The following is a 17,215-nucleotide window of genomic DNA, read 5'->3' as shown; positions in this document are numbered from 1 at the left end:
TTTGAGCCCCTGCCCCTCTATAATCCTGTGCATGTCCCTGTAAAACATTGATAGACAGGGAAAGTATCAGGCAATGAGACAAATGTAACTAGGCGAGTCATAATTCAATAGACAAAATAGACAGGATCAATATCAGAAAAGTGTTTACACAAACAAACGGCTCAGCAATATCCTTGGTAGAAAGCTAGGAACATGAATGACTTTGCTTGCAAGATTCTTCTTCCTCTTTATATCAGTGACTTTTCATGCCAGTTAGCTAAAATGTTTAAGTGGCTTGCACCTACTGTGGTGGCATATGGCGTAGATTTACTAATCTTCCCTGGTGAAAATGAGGCAGACATAAGTGTATAAATAGTATACATCAAGCATGTAAAGACTATACAAGTTTAAAGTTTATTTTTAATTTCTTGTACTTCCTGTAAATGCAGCTAAATTCTGTATTCAACTAAATGCATTTAAGATACACTGGTAATATTTTATTATCAAGAAAACAAAGAGGTTAACTAATGCCCTGTTATTTATTTAAATTAGACACTTGAAAAGGTTTAAATACTATGCATTAGTCTTTATTCATCATTACTTGTATTGCTTCATAACTAGACATGAGGTGAAAATGAGTACTTTTTGCATTCTTAGTTTTGATAATTTGTAATAAACACATGAAACCTTGTTACACAATTGTGCAAGATTTAACACTGTAACATTAAGGTTCTAGGTTGCATCAAGTGACTAAAATTTATGACTTTAAAACCTAGTAAAAGCAAAATAAATTACTTCAACTATATGTATTCCATATTCTATAGTAGAATTTTAGTTAGCACTAAATAGGGAGTAAAAACGTAATACATTTTCAAGAGCCTAACAGTCTAACTTAGTGAAGTAAATCTTATAAAATTAAAACAATTGGTATGTTGTAAACATTATTTGATTATGTGATGTTAATGTACAGTACCTACTTTTTGCTTGTATATACTAGTATTTTTCCTTGAACACTTTGGTATAACATACTGCAAAGATTTCCTGAAAGTGCGGGTTATTTATGGAGAGTAATAATTGGAAACAGGTGGTTGTGTTTAGAAGACAGGGAAACAAACAAACAAGACAAATAATTTATACAAAGTTGTGGCTAATATAATGCCTCAGGTGAATGGGTTTTATGTTTGTGGAGTTTGTGTTTGTGCATGGAGCAGATATGACACTCACAACCTGGATGATGAATTAGACAGTGAAAATGAACTTTTTAACCAACACTGATCACAGGTTTCAGCTAGCAATTTATCAGATATCTGGTTGAGACCCTGCAATTCTAAGTTTGTTTGTTTGTTTGTTTGTTTGTTTGAAATCCATCTCATACTCCTCGTGCCTTTTTAGCTTGGTCTATCACATAGTGGCTCTCTAACCATATCAATTGGCAGACTACTTAAGCAGTAAAATGCACTGCACATTGTTGAAGCCAGATAAGAGAAACACATTCTCACAATCAGTTACCTTATTCATAAGGTTTAACTAATTAGGAGACCTGCTTCAGTTACATTGGGTTCACTCTAATTTCCAGGGGTGCCAATAATATTAGCATTTTTTTTTTTGAAAGCAATTATTTCTTGATGAGGGATTTGTTTTCCTCTGAATAAATTAATTTCAATTAAATGTTGGATTTTTTCAGCTTGAGATGAAGTTACTTCACCAAAAGGTTTTTTTTCTAACCCTTTCTTACTAATTTTTACAAGGTGTGCCAGTATGGGTATTATAGCGTGTGTGTGTTTTGTCAGTCCGGCGCGCTGTGGCGCATGCACCTGAAGGCGCGCCCCGGGCTGCGCGCGTGTCGAGCGGACACGCGCCGTTAACGACGCACACCTGAACATAATTAAGGAACTATAGTGCACCTATATAAGGACTGTTCAGATGCACTATCGGGGCGAAGTATTACGTCACGTCAGTACGCATTACTGAGCTATTCCTCTGCCTGTTCCTCTGGTTCTCTCTGCCTTTGATATCCTGTTTGCGTCTCGCCCAACCCTTTGCTTGTATTACGTTAATGAGTTTGCCTGCTGATTTGGTCTGCTTGCCTTTGTGTGGTTTTCACTGTTGTGAATAAATATACTTCTGCACATGCATCCGCCTACCTAGTATCTGACAGTACTGTGCAAAAGTCTTAGGCACCCTTTTTTTTCCCCATACGAACTGTTTCTAGTTTTCTATTTTATGACTTGTATATTATCGAGTTAGTATAAAAAACGTTTTAGAGTTCCAAATGTTCATTTTCCAGCACAAAATTAAATGTTGCAAAAAAGTTTGTATCTGAGCAGCGTATTACTGCTCAGGGTGGGAGAGGATCCTGATTAAACGGGCCTTGTGGGGATCCTGACGGGTTCTACTGCCCTCTGCCTAATCCACTATTACTGCCTCCACCTGACTGTGACAGGTGACCTTGACTGTGATCTGACCTTCCCTTGAGTTGTACCCTCCCCGTCCGCTGCTGTGGTAGCTCTGGTACTGATCACATGAGCTGTAGCTATTCCAGCCATCCTGGCTGTGATCTTGATATGAAGATGAGGAGGACAATCTGTAGTCACAGCTCGAACGCCCATCTCGGCTGTAGCTGCCACCACCCCAGTGTTCCTTGTTACTACTGCTTCTACTTCCACGAACAGAGCACATGCACCTGTCACACTTATCCTGGTACATCAGGTTGGGGTTGTTGGAGTTAGAGCCATGGTAATGCATCCTTCCTCCTAAATGGCATAACGGCTTTAAATTAACAACTTATCTGAGATAACACAGCCATGCCAAACACAAAGTAAGTCAATTTTATAAACTCAAGCCATTTTACACTCTAATTAGATTAGGTCAGGGATGTGAAAGTGTCTTTTAGCTTTAAAGCACTGATAGATACAGGATTGTGCAAAAGTCTTGGCACCCAACTTTTTCATACAAAATTTTTTCTAGATTTCTATTTTATGACTTCTACATTATTGTGTCAGTACAAAAAATATTTTAGCATTCCAAACATTTATTTTCCAGCACAAAATTAAATGTTACAGAAAAAAAAGTTTGTATCTGAGCAGCATACTACCGTATATAAGAGACCACATTTCAGATTAAAAAATTAAACATCATGAAGGCTATTGGGTTTTGCTGCAAAATTAAGAGGCAAGTGTGACAAAGTGTCCAGAAGAACTGTGACTGGTTCTGCAAGATGCTTAGTAAAACCTACAGCTCATCTCCTTATAAAACTGCACTAACTGTACCTGAGATTACTATTTTATTTTTAAAGCAAAGGTTCTCCTCACACCAAATATTGACTTTGTTTCATTTATTATGGCTTACTGCTGTTTATAGTATTTTTTAATGTTGAAACATTTCATTTCATGATTGTTTAAGCCGGGTGGCACGGTGGTGTAGTGGTTAGCGCTGTTGCCTCACAGTAAGAAGGTCCTGGGTTCGAGCCCTGGGGCCGGCGAGGGCCTTTCTGTGTGGAGTTTGCATGTTGTCCGCGTGGGTTTCCTCCGGGTGCTCCGGTTTCCCCCACAGTCCAAAGACATGCAGGTTAGGTTAACTGGTGACTCTAAATTGACCGTGAGTGTGAATGGTTGTCTGTGTCTATGTGTCAGCCCTGTGATGACCTGGCGACTTGTCCAGGGTGTAGCCCGCCTTTCGCCCGTAGTCAGCTGGGATAGGCTCCAGCTTGCCTGCGACCCTGTAGAAGGATAAAGTGGCTAGAGATAATGAGATGAGATGAGATTGTCATTGCTGGTCGACAGCATTTCTTTACATGTGCCAAAGACTTTTGCACAGTACTGTACATACATACATGCATACAAGTGCATCTCAAAATACTGGAATATCATGAATTTTTTTTTTAATAATTTAATTCAAAAAGGTAAACTTTCATAGATTCTATATTCATGACATGTAAAGTAACATATTTCAATATTTTTTTTTGCTTTAATTTTGATGATTATCGTTTATAGCTCATGAAAATCAGAAATCCAGCATCTCAAAATATTAGAACATTTTATTTTGAGTTTGAGTAAAACAGAATGAATACCTTGTATCTCTCAGTCTAGTTCAGTACATGCAACCACAATTATGGGGAAGACTGCTGACTTGACCAGAAGATAATCATTGACACCCTCCAGAAGGAGAGTAAGCCACAGAAGGCTTACTGAAAAGGCTGCCTGGAAAAGGTGCACAAGCAACAGGGATGACTGCAGCCTCGAGGATTGTCAAGAAAAGTCAATTCAAGAACTTGGGAGAGCTTCAGAAGGAGAGGACTGAGGCTGGTGTCAGTCCATCAAAATCCACCACGCACAGATGTCTTCAGGAAAGGGGCAGAACTGTCACATTCCTAATATCAAATTCCTCCTGACCAGGAGACAACAGGACAAGTGTCTTACCTGGACTATGGAGAGAAAGAACTGGACTGTTGCTCAGTGGTCCAAAGTCCTCTTTTACCATGAAAGTACATTTTGCATTTCATTTGGAAATCAAGGTCCTAGAGCCTAGAGGAAGAATGGAGAGGCACAGAATCCAAGGTGTTTGAACTCCAGTGTGAAATTTCCAGTCTGATGATTTGGGGTGCTATGACATTTGCTGGTGTTGGTCTGCTGTGTTTTATCAAGTTCATTGAGCAACAGTAGAGGTATTTCTCTCCTTAGCAGATCAACTCATGGATATACACATGAATGACATATTTCAGTAACTTATTTTTTCCAAACATTTGATAGAACCTTATCATTCCAAGTATATCCCTTGAATGAAATCATTCAGTCAAGTTTTTTTTAATAAACCAGCATATACCAGTAACCATCACCATTCATAACTACTAATCTCATGCCTTATGTGAATTCTTAGGAATTTGAATTTATGAGACTGTGTTTCTGAAAATATGAGCCTGTTATCCACTTTAAACTACAGTTGCATGTGACATCACACCGATTTCACTCACATCATACAGGCAATGCTATAGCAGCAGAGGCTGAAGGATATGTAGAAATAAGGTTAAAAAAAACATGAATAAAAACCTTGTGCTTAGAGGTGAATCATCCTTTTTTGGAAAGACAAAAGCTGAATTTGTTGGCTGCTGCCCACAGCTGCTGACAGGAGAGGCTACACTCAAGAAACATGGGTTTAAAAGCAATCAGCATATGTTTGAATGAGAGATGGATGGAAAGAGAGAGACACAGATTGCATGTAATTCTCATTGCAGAAAAAAGACAGACACAGATGGATTGAGGGAAGAAGGTCACAAGATGAGATTGCATGTCTGTGATTGCAAATGTGTGCAGATGGACAGAGAGACAGAGAGAGTGAATAAAGAGATAAAGATAGATATAAAGAGAGAGGTACAGAAAAGTAGGGGAGAGAGAGAGGATTGGCTAATCTGTATTCCTGGCCGTATGCCCTGTTTAAGAGCACTCTGGGTGAGATTAGCTCTCTCAAGTGTGTGAGACTTGTGACTCAAGTGCATGAGCCTTTGCAAAAAAGCCCATCTGTTCAAAGATGCTGGCTTTCAGTGGACTCACACCACCAATGCAATCAAGCACCCTACACCTCCCAACACCCTCATTACTATCACAAATATTCATGTGTGTATATTCTTCCATTTGCACCCATTTGTCTGTAAATGTCCTCTCTTTCTATTCTGTCTGCTCTACTTTTTCCACTGTGTTCTCTTTATCTCAATTAATTATTACACTGTAGAATTAAAAGAGGGATCAACGATTTTGATGTCACTCTCTCACAATAAATAAATAGCAGACAAAGCAAACAAACAATGTAGGATAGAAACACATAGTTACATAATTGCCTTCAAGATCAATAAAGTTGATTTTTTTGCATCCCTATTAGATTATTTGGTGTTAAGAAATGTCTGGTATATTTTGGACTTTTGTGGAATGAAGCACAACAGAACCACCAATGGCTAGAAGAAAAAAAATACAATGGTATAAAGAATTGATGCTGTGGCTGATTACTTTCTAGCCCATATTATAGATCGCATCCTATTAATGAGTCATGTCAGGTGATTAAATAGAGTATAACTCCATTTCAGTCCGATACCCATTTAGGCTGATATTTCTCAGGCTTCTTCACTGAAATAGCTATAACCTGGCATCAACAGTGCATGTGAAATACCATTGTATGTGTAATCAACATGCATAAGGTGCATTATTTTTTTCCTCTATCATTCTGTATTCCTCAAAATGGCTTTGGAGGGGAAAACTATGAGTAGATAAGTACATGGACCAAGCAGATATTATCCAAACAAAGTACAATTTACACAAAAGAATAAAGGACAGAACCATAAGATTAGTGTTTGGTATTTGGATGAAACATGCTATGATCCCTGGAGAGCATTACAAATACAGTATCTTGCAAAAGTATTCATCCCCTTTGGTGTTTGTCCTGTTTTCTCACATTACAAGCTGGAATTAAAATTGATTTTTTGGGGGTTAGCACCATTTGATTTACACAACATGCACTTTAAAGATGCAAATAATTTTTGTATTGTGACACAAGCAATAATTAACTTGTAAAAACAGAAATCTGGAGTGTGCAAAAGTATTCACCCCCTTTCATATGAAACCCCTAAATAAGAGCTGGTCCAACCAATTAACTTCCTAAGTCACATAATTAGTTGATTAAGATCCACCTGTGTGTAATCAAAGTGTCACATGATCTGTCACATGATGTCTTTATATATCCACCTCTTCTGGAAGGACCCTAACTCTGCAACACTACTAAGTGGTCAGTAAACCTGCTGAAATCATCCAAACTACAAACATGGACACTATGAACTACCATACTCTTCCCAGTATTCACAGTGCCCTCTGTCTCCTGACTATTAACTGCAGTTGTCACTCATCACTCCAGTTAGTCCCTCTGCCTATTTAATCCCATTCTCACACCACTTTATTGCAAAGTATCATTCTGCTTTCCCTAGTTCATGCCAAGCCTTGTTGTTTCTGACTGACTCTTGTTCTTCTGACCTTTGCCTCTCTCTTTCACGTTAACTCTGTTGTCATCTCCCATTTGCTCTGTTTGCCGATCGCCCGACCCTCACTAGTTCTACGACTCTCATTCTTGTCTCACATTTTGGCTTGTTCACTGTTTGCTCCATGTTCCTCTTCTGTGCATACATCCATAAGTGCCTGCACTGTGACAGGATACTTCGCCACCATGGATGTAGCAGAAGAGGTGAAGCAGACAACTCTCCATGCTCAAGGACGCTTATTAGGAGAATATCAGCAGATGCGAGCTGACCTCAACACAAGGATGTCTCAACTAGCAACTGTGATGTCACAGGCCCTCCTAACACGTTCCGAGCCATCTCCGAGCCCAGAGCTACAACTTCTTGCTCTGGAGAAATTCGCCAGAGACCCCCTTGCTTGTAAAGGTTTCCTTCTCCAGTGCTCCATGTACTTCGCTGCCATGCCTAACATGTCTGATGAGCATAAGATCGCTAAATTCCTCTCCTTTTTCACGGGTAAAGCCATTCGATGGGCCAGTGCCATTTGGAACAAAAGCGGCAAACCAACAAAGTCTTATGAGCAGTTTTTTGCTCAATTCAAAAGGGTTTTCGACCATGAACCCGAGTGCATTGAAGTAGGTGAAAGCTTACTCACCATGCCACAGGGTTCCAGAAGCATGGCAGAGTATGCTCTGGAATTCAGAACACTAGTGGCTGCTAGTGGATGGAATGATCCTACTCTGAAGACTGTCTTTCACCAAGGGTTGCCTCCTAAGATACTGAGTGAACTCGCCTGCCGAGATGAACAATTAACAATGGATTCTCTTATTGACCTCGCAATTTTTCTGGGCAATCTCCTGACTCATCAACCCTCCCTGCAGGGGAGTGTAAAGCCGGCTCTGATCCTGGAGGACAGTTCCATCATGGACATCTCATGCACCCAGTTAACTCGCTCCAAACGTGCTAGGAGGAGAAGGGAGGGGCTCTGCTTCTACTGTGGAAGCTCTGAACATCAGCTCACCCACTGCCCCATTCGTCCTCCTCATCCATCTTCTGCAGACTGTTCTCCACACCATGTAAGTCCCACATGCAGGTTCAATTCCAAGTCATTCAAGGTTCCAGTGTTGTTAAAGTTGACTTCTTCCACACACATCCTCTCTGCTTTCATAGACTCTGGAGCAGAGGGGAACTTTGTCAGCAGCACCGTTGCCTGGAAGTTCAACTTGCCAACAACCCCTCTTCAAAGTGCGCTCAGCATTTGGACAATCGATGGAGGACCCATAGGAGACAATCTAGTCACCCTACATACTGCTTCCATTTGCATCCAAATGGGTGCCCTCCATTCTGAGCTCATTTCACTTTGTCACTACCACCATCTGTCATGACATTGTTCTTGGTTACCCTTGGCTCCAACTCCATGATCCCTTGATTTCTTGGCAGAGCAAGGAGATTCTACAATGGTCACCCACATGCTTTCAAAGCTGCATCTCCCGTCCTAAAATCACTCTTGCCTCCACCTCTGTGGAGATTCCTCAGCCCGACTCCATGGACAATGTCCCCAAATGTTATCTTTTTTTTTGTGATCAACATTTTATTGATTTTCAATGGGGGGGTCACAAACATATTAAATAGCACTGTGTACAGCAATAGTGAAGTACCAAAAGCAAAACAAGCAAAAACAAAGACTAAAAAAAAGGATCAGTGTGTGAGTGTACATTATCGTCTCATCCAAGAAATTATATCGGATGAGAAGTTTTCCCAGGCTTCTACGGTAGCAGGTCAGACTTTATTCAGTCTCGCAGTAGTAAGTTCAAGATTACCAATTCTAAGAAAGCTTTGTATCCAGAATGACTTCATACAGATATCAGGAGTAAACCAGTGTTTTGTAATTGTTTTCTTTGCAGATGTGAACCAAGCAAATAACATTTTACATTGAATTTGTTTTAGAGAGATGTCAGAGGTATCATTAAGGAGACAGAGACCAGGATTAGGAATATAAGAGATGTCAAGTACATCAGATAACACTAAATTTACATGGGTCCAGAGGTTAGATATGATTGGACAATTCCAAAACATGTGTAAAAACGTTCCAGGTGAGATGTTATTGCATATGTGACAGTCATATGAAGCCTGTAGTTTCATCTGGAATCTCTTATAGGGTGTGGTGTATGCTCTGTGAATGGTTTTAAAGTGAATAAGTTGATGAGCTAAATTCTTAGAGGTTAAACCTAAAGTCAACCACACAGTATCCCAGTCTACATTCACATCTAATTCTCCCAGTTCCCTATTCCAAATATATTCAATTGACAGAGGCTTTAGACTATGTTCAGTTAGTTTGCTGTATATTATAGAGACAGACGATCTACCAAATATAGGCAAGATCCATTCTAGCATGGGATGAGAGGGAAGGGGAGAGTCCCAGGGAACACCATATGCTTTTAAGGCTGATCTTAGCTGAAAGTAAGCAAAGTAAAAGGATGCTGGGAGAGAGAAGTGTGTCCTTAAGTCCTGAATAGAGTAAAGACCTTGAGCATCATATATATCACCAAGCATGTTTATTCCAAGTGATGACCAAGAGGGTTGAATAAATGGTTGGTTACCACATAATAAATTAAAGTTGTGCCATAGTGGCGTATTCTTACAGAATTTAAATGGGCCACCCATCCATCTTTCTGCCCTCTTCCATACCTGTACAGAATTAGCAATAATAGGTCCAAATTTGTTAAGTGCTTTAGTATGTATATTGGTAAACAAGATGTCCTGTAGCCTATGTGGTGCAACCTTAGCAGACTCAGTCATTTTCCATGCAGTGGTAGCTTCTGGGTTGACCCATGTGCTGAGTGCCCTGATTTGGAATGGCCAATAATAATGTTCAAAGTTTGGTACTGCCAAACCACCAAGAAGTTTTGGCCGCTGTAATGTTGTCAAACGAATCCTAGGCCTTCTACCATTCCAAATAAATTTGGACACCATAGAATGTATGTCTTTGAAATAAGTTGGAGGGGGAGGGAGTGGCAACATGAAGAAAAGGAAATTGATATGTGGCAATATGTTCATTTTAACTGTATTAATTCTGCCTTGAATGGTTGTTTTTAAATTCTTCCATCTTTCAATGCCAGACTTTATCTTGGTTAGCATAGTGTTGAAGTTGTCCCTGTTTATCTTGTGTATGTTTTTACGAATTTGAATGCCCAGATAGGTAAAAGAGCTTTTGACCTGAATACATGCAGGGATAGGAGCTTTTATAATTTTATTATTCAGAGGCATTAAGGCGGATTTTGACCAATTTATTTAGTAGCCTGAGAGGCCACTAAAATAATCAAATTCTTTCATTATTAGGTGAATAGAGGTGTCAACATTGTCTAAAAACAAAATAATGTCATCTGCATACAGTGATTTAATGTGGTTTTGATCACCAATTCTCATAGGAGAAGTTGTGGATTGTCTAATACCTTGTGCTAAGGGTTCCAGGGCTAGACAAAATAAGAGAGGGGAAAGTGGGCATCCCTGTCTTGTTCCATGTTGCAATTTAAATGGGGGAGAAATCAGGCCTCCTGTTAGGACACTTGTACAGGGTGAGTGGTACAATGTTTTTATCATTGCAATAAACTTATGCCCAAACCCAAAACGTTTTAATACTGCCCACATGTAGTGCCACTCTAGCCTGTTAAAGGCTTTCTCTGCGTCAAGTGAAAATACAGCACATGGATTTTGGTGGCTATCTGCAGCATCTATGATATGCAGCAGCCTTCTCATGTTATCAGATGCAAACCGTCCCTGGATGAAACCTGTTTGGTCCGTGTTAACTAAAGAGTGAATGACTCTTTCAAGGCGCAGTGCAAGAGCCTTAGCATATATTTTTAGATCGGTTGTGAGCAGGGATATTCGTCTGAAACTAGAGCACTCAAGAGGATTCTTTCCCTTTTTTAGGAGAAGAGTGACGAGTGCAGTTTTTTGGTTTCTATGAAAAGTCCCATTCTTAATGGCAAAATTAAAAGAATCAAGCATAAGTGAACCCACCATGTCCCAAAGTTCTAAAAATAGCTCTGGTGGGAGGCCATCTAAACCAGGTGATTTGCCTTTGCTTAGGCATTTCAGGGTTCTATGTAGCTCGTCAAGTTCTAATGGGGCCTCGAGGTCACCCTGGTCTGCCTGTGAGACCCTGGGCAAGTCCAGCCTATCTAGAAAGCTTGTACAAGTGGCATAATTGAAATCAATCTCAGATTTATAAAGATTTTCAAAAAATGATGTAAAAGTGATATTGATGGCTTGGGAGTTTGTTGTAATTTTACCATCAGCCGCTTTTATAGCTGGGATGTGTGTCTTAGTTTCACAGTCTTTAAGCATAAGTGCCAGCAGGTGACTAGGCTGCTCTGATTCAAAATAGTACCTCTGTCTGGTTCTATGTAAGATGAACTCTGCTTTTGATATGGCTATTGCATTGTATTCATCTTTCAATGATGCCAGCAGTGTAGACTGATCATCCGACAGGCTGTGTTTTTGCAAATTCTGTAATGATTCAATTTTATTTTCTAGATTAGAGATCTGAACAGCTTTTGTTTTGCCACCATAGAGGAGAATGAGCAGAGGCGATTCTAGAGTTTGTTGTGGCCCCAAGCAAAAATTTCCAGGGGGCCCTTCTAACTAGTGTTCATCACCAATATGTTATAAATAATCTGACACCAACGAAAAATGTATGAAACCAAAGTTTTTTAAATTCCAAATGTGAAAATACAATGGTAAAGAACAATAAAAACAATAAAAACAATAAAAAACAAAATAATTAAGCCCTCGGGCCCCGACTCTTGGGGGGCCCCTGGGCCAGGGGCCCCCAAGCAGTTGCCTGCCTTGCCTGTTCACAAGCTGCGCATCTGAGAATGAGATACAAAAGCCACGGATAAAAAATTTTGTGGCCTCCCATAAGACTTGTGGATTGGCGTCTTCATTTGTGTTAATATCTAGGAAATCTTTCAATTGAATTTTGAGTGAGATAAAGAAACTAGGGTTGGTTAACAAGGATGTATTCAATCACCAGCTAGGGGCCCTAATCTTAGTGTTGGGCAGATCAATGTTACATAGTAATGCAGAGTGATCAGATAACAGAATTGGCTGAATAGAGATGGAAGTATTTCCTGCGATTAAGGATGAACTAACAAAGATATAATCTATCCTAGAAAATGTCTTATGTCTATTGGAGAAAAGTGTGTAATCCCTAGTATCAATATTCTGCATATGCCAGAGGTCAATAAGGTTAAGATCTTTTATGAATGAGTTAAACAGAGTAGATGAAAGATTGGTCACTGCATCTGGATTAGATTTGTCAAGAACAGGGTTAATAACAGCATTGAAATCACCTCCTATCACTAAAGAGCAGTCATTTAGTTCTAATAGTGTATTGCCAATATAAGTAAAAAAGTCTCTGTCTGGCTCATTTGGGCAGTATATAGATATGAATGCCAGTTTCAGATGGAGAATACTACCAGTAACAAATGCCAGTCTGCCATTCTCATCCTTTGCGCTATGCTTGATGTTGAGATCAAATTTCCTTTTCATCAAGATGCAAACACCCTTGATTTTATTTAGTGCACATGATGATGCAATAAGTTTGTAGTGTTTGTTTTGAAAACGGGCCACATCACTTTGTCTGAGATGTGTTTCTTGAATTAGGGCAATGTCTGCCTTTTTACGATGCAGGTACTCAAGGACACATGTTCGTTTGATAGCAGAGTTAAGTCCATTAACATTAAGTGACAGAATAATCAAGGGTAGCATTTGTGTTACGAACAGCTAAGATCAGTTTCAATATGAGGATAACTGCTGATATAGGTTGATGTGGATAAAGAATAAAGCTAACATGCACCTGCCAAATATTTTGATATTTCACTAATGCTAGTAGAGTTCTAACGTGTAGTAAAAATATGTCTGTAGAGGAGGGGGTGGGGGAGGGAAAACTATCAACAAAAACTGACACAGACCGCACAGAAATCTTTCTGTAGGCCTGCAAAAACACAAACTTCAATTGATCCGTGGCCAATCCACTCCAACGCATGGCTATAGTAGCAGGCACCCACATAGTCAACAAAAAAAATGAATGGATAATTGTTCACCAACCCGGTGAACGGGTGAAATTAAAACTTGAGGCTACTGTCGATATAAAAGCAAAAACAGGTTTACGTTAGCCCTTCAAACGCTCCCTGAAAAAAAAGATGGCACATAGGACCTTATCGATAGCCCTAAAGAATGCACATAAAAACATTGCATGTATTCAGTAAGTGGCATTGCTTAAACCTAATATTAGCGTTAGCCCATGAAAAAGGACGGCACAGAGGAACTTAGGCTATTTGACCTTAGAAAAAAACACGTAGTAGCCTATGTATTCAGCCTTAACCTATGGGGGCGACATTGCTATAAACATAGTTGAAATAAATTTTGTAAAGCTGTAAAACACCAGTAAACATGCCCTTGTGGAAGGGAACTGCTAGCCAGCCTTCATTCATTCATGTCCACTAAATTGCCTTCTCCTGTGTGTTGATTAACGTTACCACCATGATGCTTGCCCTCGCTGCTTCGGCCAGGGAGAAGAGCAGTAGCTCCATTGTCACCCCGCGCTGTTGCAGGATCTAATCTCCGTGGCAGGGAGCTGATAAAATCGTCCGCAGCTTGAGGGGAATCAAATGTCATCTTCTTACCATGATGCTCCATCTTCATCAAGGCGGGGTAGATGAGAAACGGTTCCAGACCCATGGCTGTAGCCTTCTTCATTACAGGACTGAAGCTCTTTCTCTTTGCTGTTGTGGTTGGACTGAAGTCAGGAAAGAATAGGAGACTTGTGTTGTTGGCGTACTTCACTGGATATACTTTGCGTGCACCTTTGAGTATGGCTTATCTATCCTGCCATTGTAGTAGTCTGAAAATAAGGGTGCGTGGCTTGTTGGTGTTAGCATCACAGCCGTCATACACCCGATGTGCCCGCTCAATGTCAATGTCCAGACCCACCAGTGATGGAATCCATTTGGGAAGATTAGCCTTGAGATAGCTGACTGTATGAGAGCCCTCTGCCGTTTCTGGTTAGCCAACAATTCTGATGTTGTTTCTACGACCCCTATCCTCCAAGTCTGTCAGCTTTGTATTGAGTTGTTCAAACTGTTTCCTTAGGTTGATAACCAATCGTCTGTCCTCTCATGCAGCCGCTTGCACTGAGTGCACTCGGTCTTGGGTGCGTTTAGCAGCTGTAGCCACTCTTTCTAATTCCCTGCTAACTTCCTTTACCACTTCGTTTGTCTTCTGTAGATCTGTGCATATATCGTGTAATGCAGGGACCAATATAGAGTCCATAGCTTCCTTAACTGCAGAGGTAACTATTGCATCCAGGGCACTTTGTTGTTCTTCAGCTGCTAACTTTATGCCATTAGCAATAGCTGCATCGAGGTAGTCTTTAGTGATGGAGGAATCTTTAAACTTTTTCTTTAAAAGCGATTGTTCAATCTCCCTTTTTCGTGATTCTTTAGTTGAAGAGGTGTTCATGGTGGGATAGGCGTTGAAATATCCAATTTATGTGTTAGGATAAATGAAAAATATGACTATATGAGTAGAACTAGAAACTATGCTGGCATTGCTGTCGAAGGGTCACATGATCTCCCCCGAATGTTATCTTGACCTCAAGGAGGCTTTTAGTAAGGGTAAGGCATATGGGTTGCCACATCACAGGCCATACGACTGCACTATCAACCTACTGCCAGGCACGTCACTACCAAGAGGGTGCATCTACCCTCTTTCTCAGAAAGAGCAAGCTGCCATGGAGGAGTACATGCAGGAAGCCGTCAAACAGGGCTACATTGATCCTTCAAAGTCTCCAGCCTCAGCAGGCTTCTTCTTTGTGGAGAAACGTGGTGGTGGTCTTTGCCTATGTATTGACTACAGGGAACTGAACCAAGTGTCAGTCAAGTACCCTTATTGACTTCCTCTTGTTCCAGCAGCCTTGGAACAACTCAGACCATCCAAGATCTTTTCTAAGCTTGACTTACACAGTGCGTACAATCTCATCTGGATCAAAAGGGGTGATGAGTGGAAAATGACAATCGGCACCACTGCTGGCCATTTTGAGTACCAGGTAATGCCATATGGCCTTTTTTCGGTGCCTAACGTGTTCCAGTGTCTCATCAACAATGTGTTATGGGACATGCTTAGTAGATATGCCATCGCCTATATCTATGACATCTAAATATACTCTCCTGATGAAGAAAGCCACATAGAGCATGTTAGGACAGTCCTCAAACACCTGCTCCAGAATCACCTCTACATCAAAGCAGAGAAATGCGAGTTCCATTAGCATCATACCTCCTTCCTGGGGGTACATTATCAGCTCCGAAGGAGTCAGTGTGGACCCATCTAAGGTCTCTGTGGTCATGTCTTGGCCCACGTCCATGTCCATTAAGGAGCTTCAACATTTCCTAGGTTTTGCAAACTTCTATTGCCATTTTATTCAGGGTTTTAGCTCGATCGCTGTCCCTCTGACCGCACTGCTCAAGAAAGGGCCTAAACGCCTTCAATGGAACCCCACAGCAGAAGAAACATTTGGTCATCTCAAGCAAGCCTTCACCTCTGCTCCCATATTGCAGCATCTGGATCCTTCCAAACCTTTCACTCTGGAGGTCGATGAATCTGACATGGGAGTAGGGGCAGTACTATCACAATGTTTCGGTGAGAAACAGAAACTCCATCCAGTAGCATTCTTTTCTAAGAAACTCTCTTCCACTGAAAGAAATTATAATGTGGGAAACCAGGAATTACTCGCCATAAAACTGACCCCTGAAGAATGGCGACACTGGCTGGAGGGAGCTACTCACCCATTTGCATTTCTCACTGACCACAAGAACCTCAAATATCTCAAGAAAGCCAAGTAGCTAAATCCTCACCAGGCCAGGTGGGCTCTTTTCTTTACAGTACATGATTTAATTTCACCATTGCATTTTGTCCTGGCTACAAGAATACCAAGGCTGATGCTCTATCATGAATCTTTGCCCCCCCCCCCCCACCAAGATCCCATTACTCATCCCATACTCCCATCTCAGTGCTTTCTTCAATCCATTACTTGGGACCTTGATAAGGAAATCAGAGACTCTCAACCCCAAACACTTCCTGACAATTTCCCTTCTGGTCTACTATATGTGCCTAAGCATCTTAGAGGCAAACTAATTACGTGGGCTCATGCATCACCTGCTACTGGACACCCTGGCAGCCAACACACCCATCAGATGATCAAGAACAAGCACTGGTTGAAGAACATGCTCACAGAAATGAACCAGGTCATCACTTTATGCTCCATCTGCACCCAAGCCAAAGTTCCCAGAACACCTCCAGCCAGCAAACTTTGTCACTTCCCTGTTCCTCAGAAACCCTGGTCCCACATAGCCATTGATTTCATCACCGACCTCCCCCCTCACTAGGCAACACCACCCTCATGGTGACTATTGACCACTTCTCCAAAGCCCTCAGACTCATTCCATTACCTGGCATCCCCACAGCATTCCAAATGGCAGAACTGTTATTCTAGCAGGTATTCCATTACCATGGTCTCCCTGAGGACATTGTCAGTGACTGTGGTGCATAGTTCATTTCATGTTTCTGGACGAACTTCATGGAGAAATTAGGGATTTCAGTGAGCCTCACATCCGGATACCACACTCAGTCCAATGGCCAAGTTGAAAGAGCCAATCAAGAAATTGGCTGCTTCTTGAGAATCTTCTGTATGCATAACCAGGGGGACTGGGCACACTTCCTTCCATGGGCCGAGTATGCACAAAATTCCCTCAAGCACTCTGCAACCCAACTAACACCGTTTCAGTGCATACTTGTATACCAACTGTCCCTGTTCCCTTGGGATGACACACCCAACCAAGTTCAAGCCATAGAGGAGTGTTTCTCATGCAGCCAGACAATTTGGGAGGAGGCACACCAACATATTGAAATGATCAATGCCAAGTACAAAAAGTATGCAGATAAATACAGAGCAGACACACCAACATACAACCCAGGGGACCGAATATGGATAGCCACTAAAAAGTTCAGAGAACCCAACTCCTGCAGGAAGCTCCAACCATGATACATCAGGCCTTTTAAAGTTATCGACCGCACTAATGAAGGTTTGTACTGGCTAGAGCTCCCTCCTCACAGCAGACTGTCACCCACATTTCATGTATCCTATGTGAAAACTGACATCCCAGACCCCCTCGCTGAAAATGCACC

This window comes from Neoarius graeffei, chromosome 23 (assembly GCF_027579695.1).
Source record: "Neoarius graeffei isolate fNeoGra1 chromosome 23, fNeoGra1.pri, whole genome shotgun sequence".
In the NCBI taxonomy this organism is placed as follows: Eukaryota; Metazoa; Chordata; class Actinopteri; order Siluriformes; family Ariidae; genus Neoarius; species Neoarius graeffei.
This window is presented reverse-complemented; position numbering follows the sequence as displayed.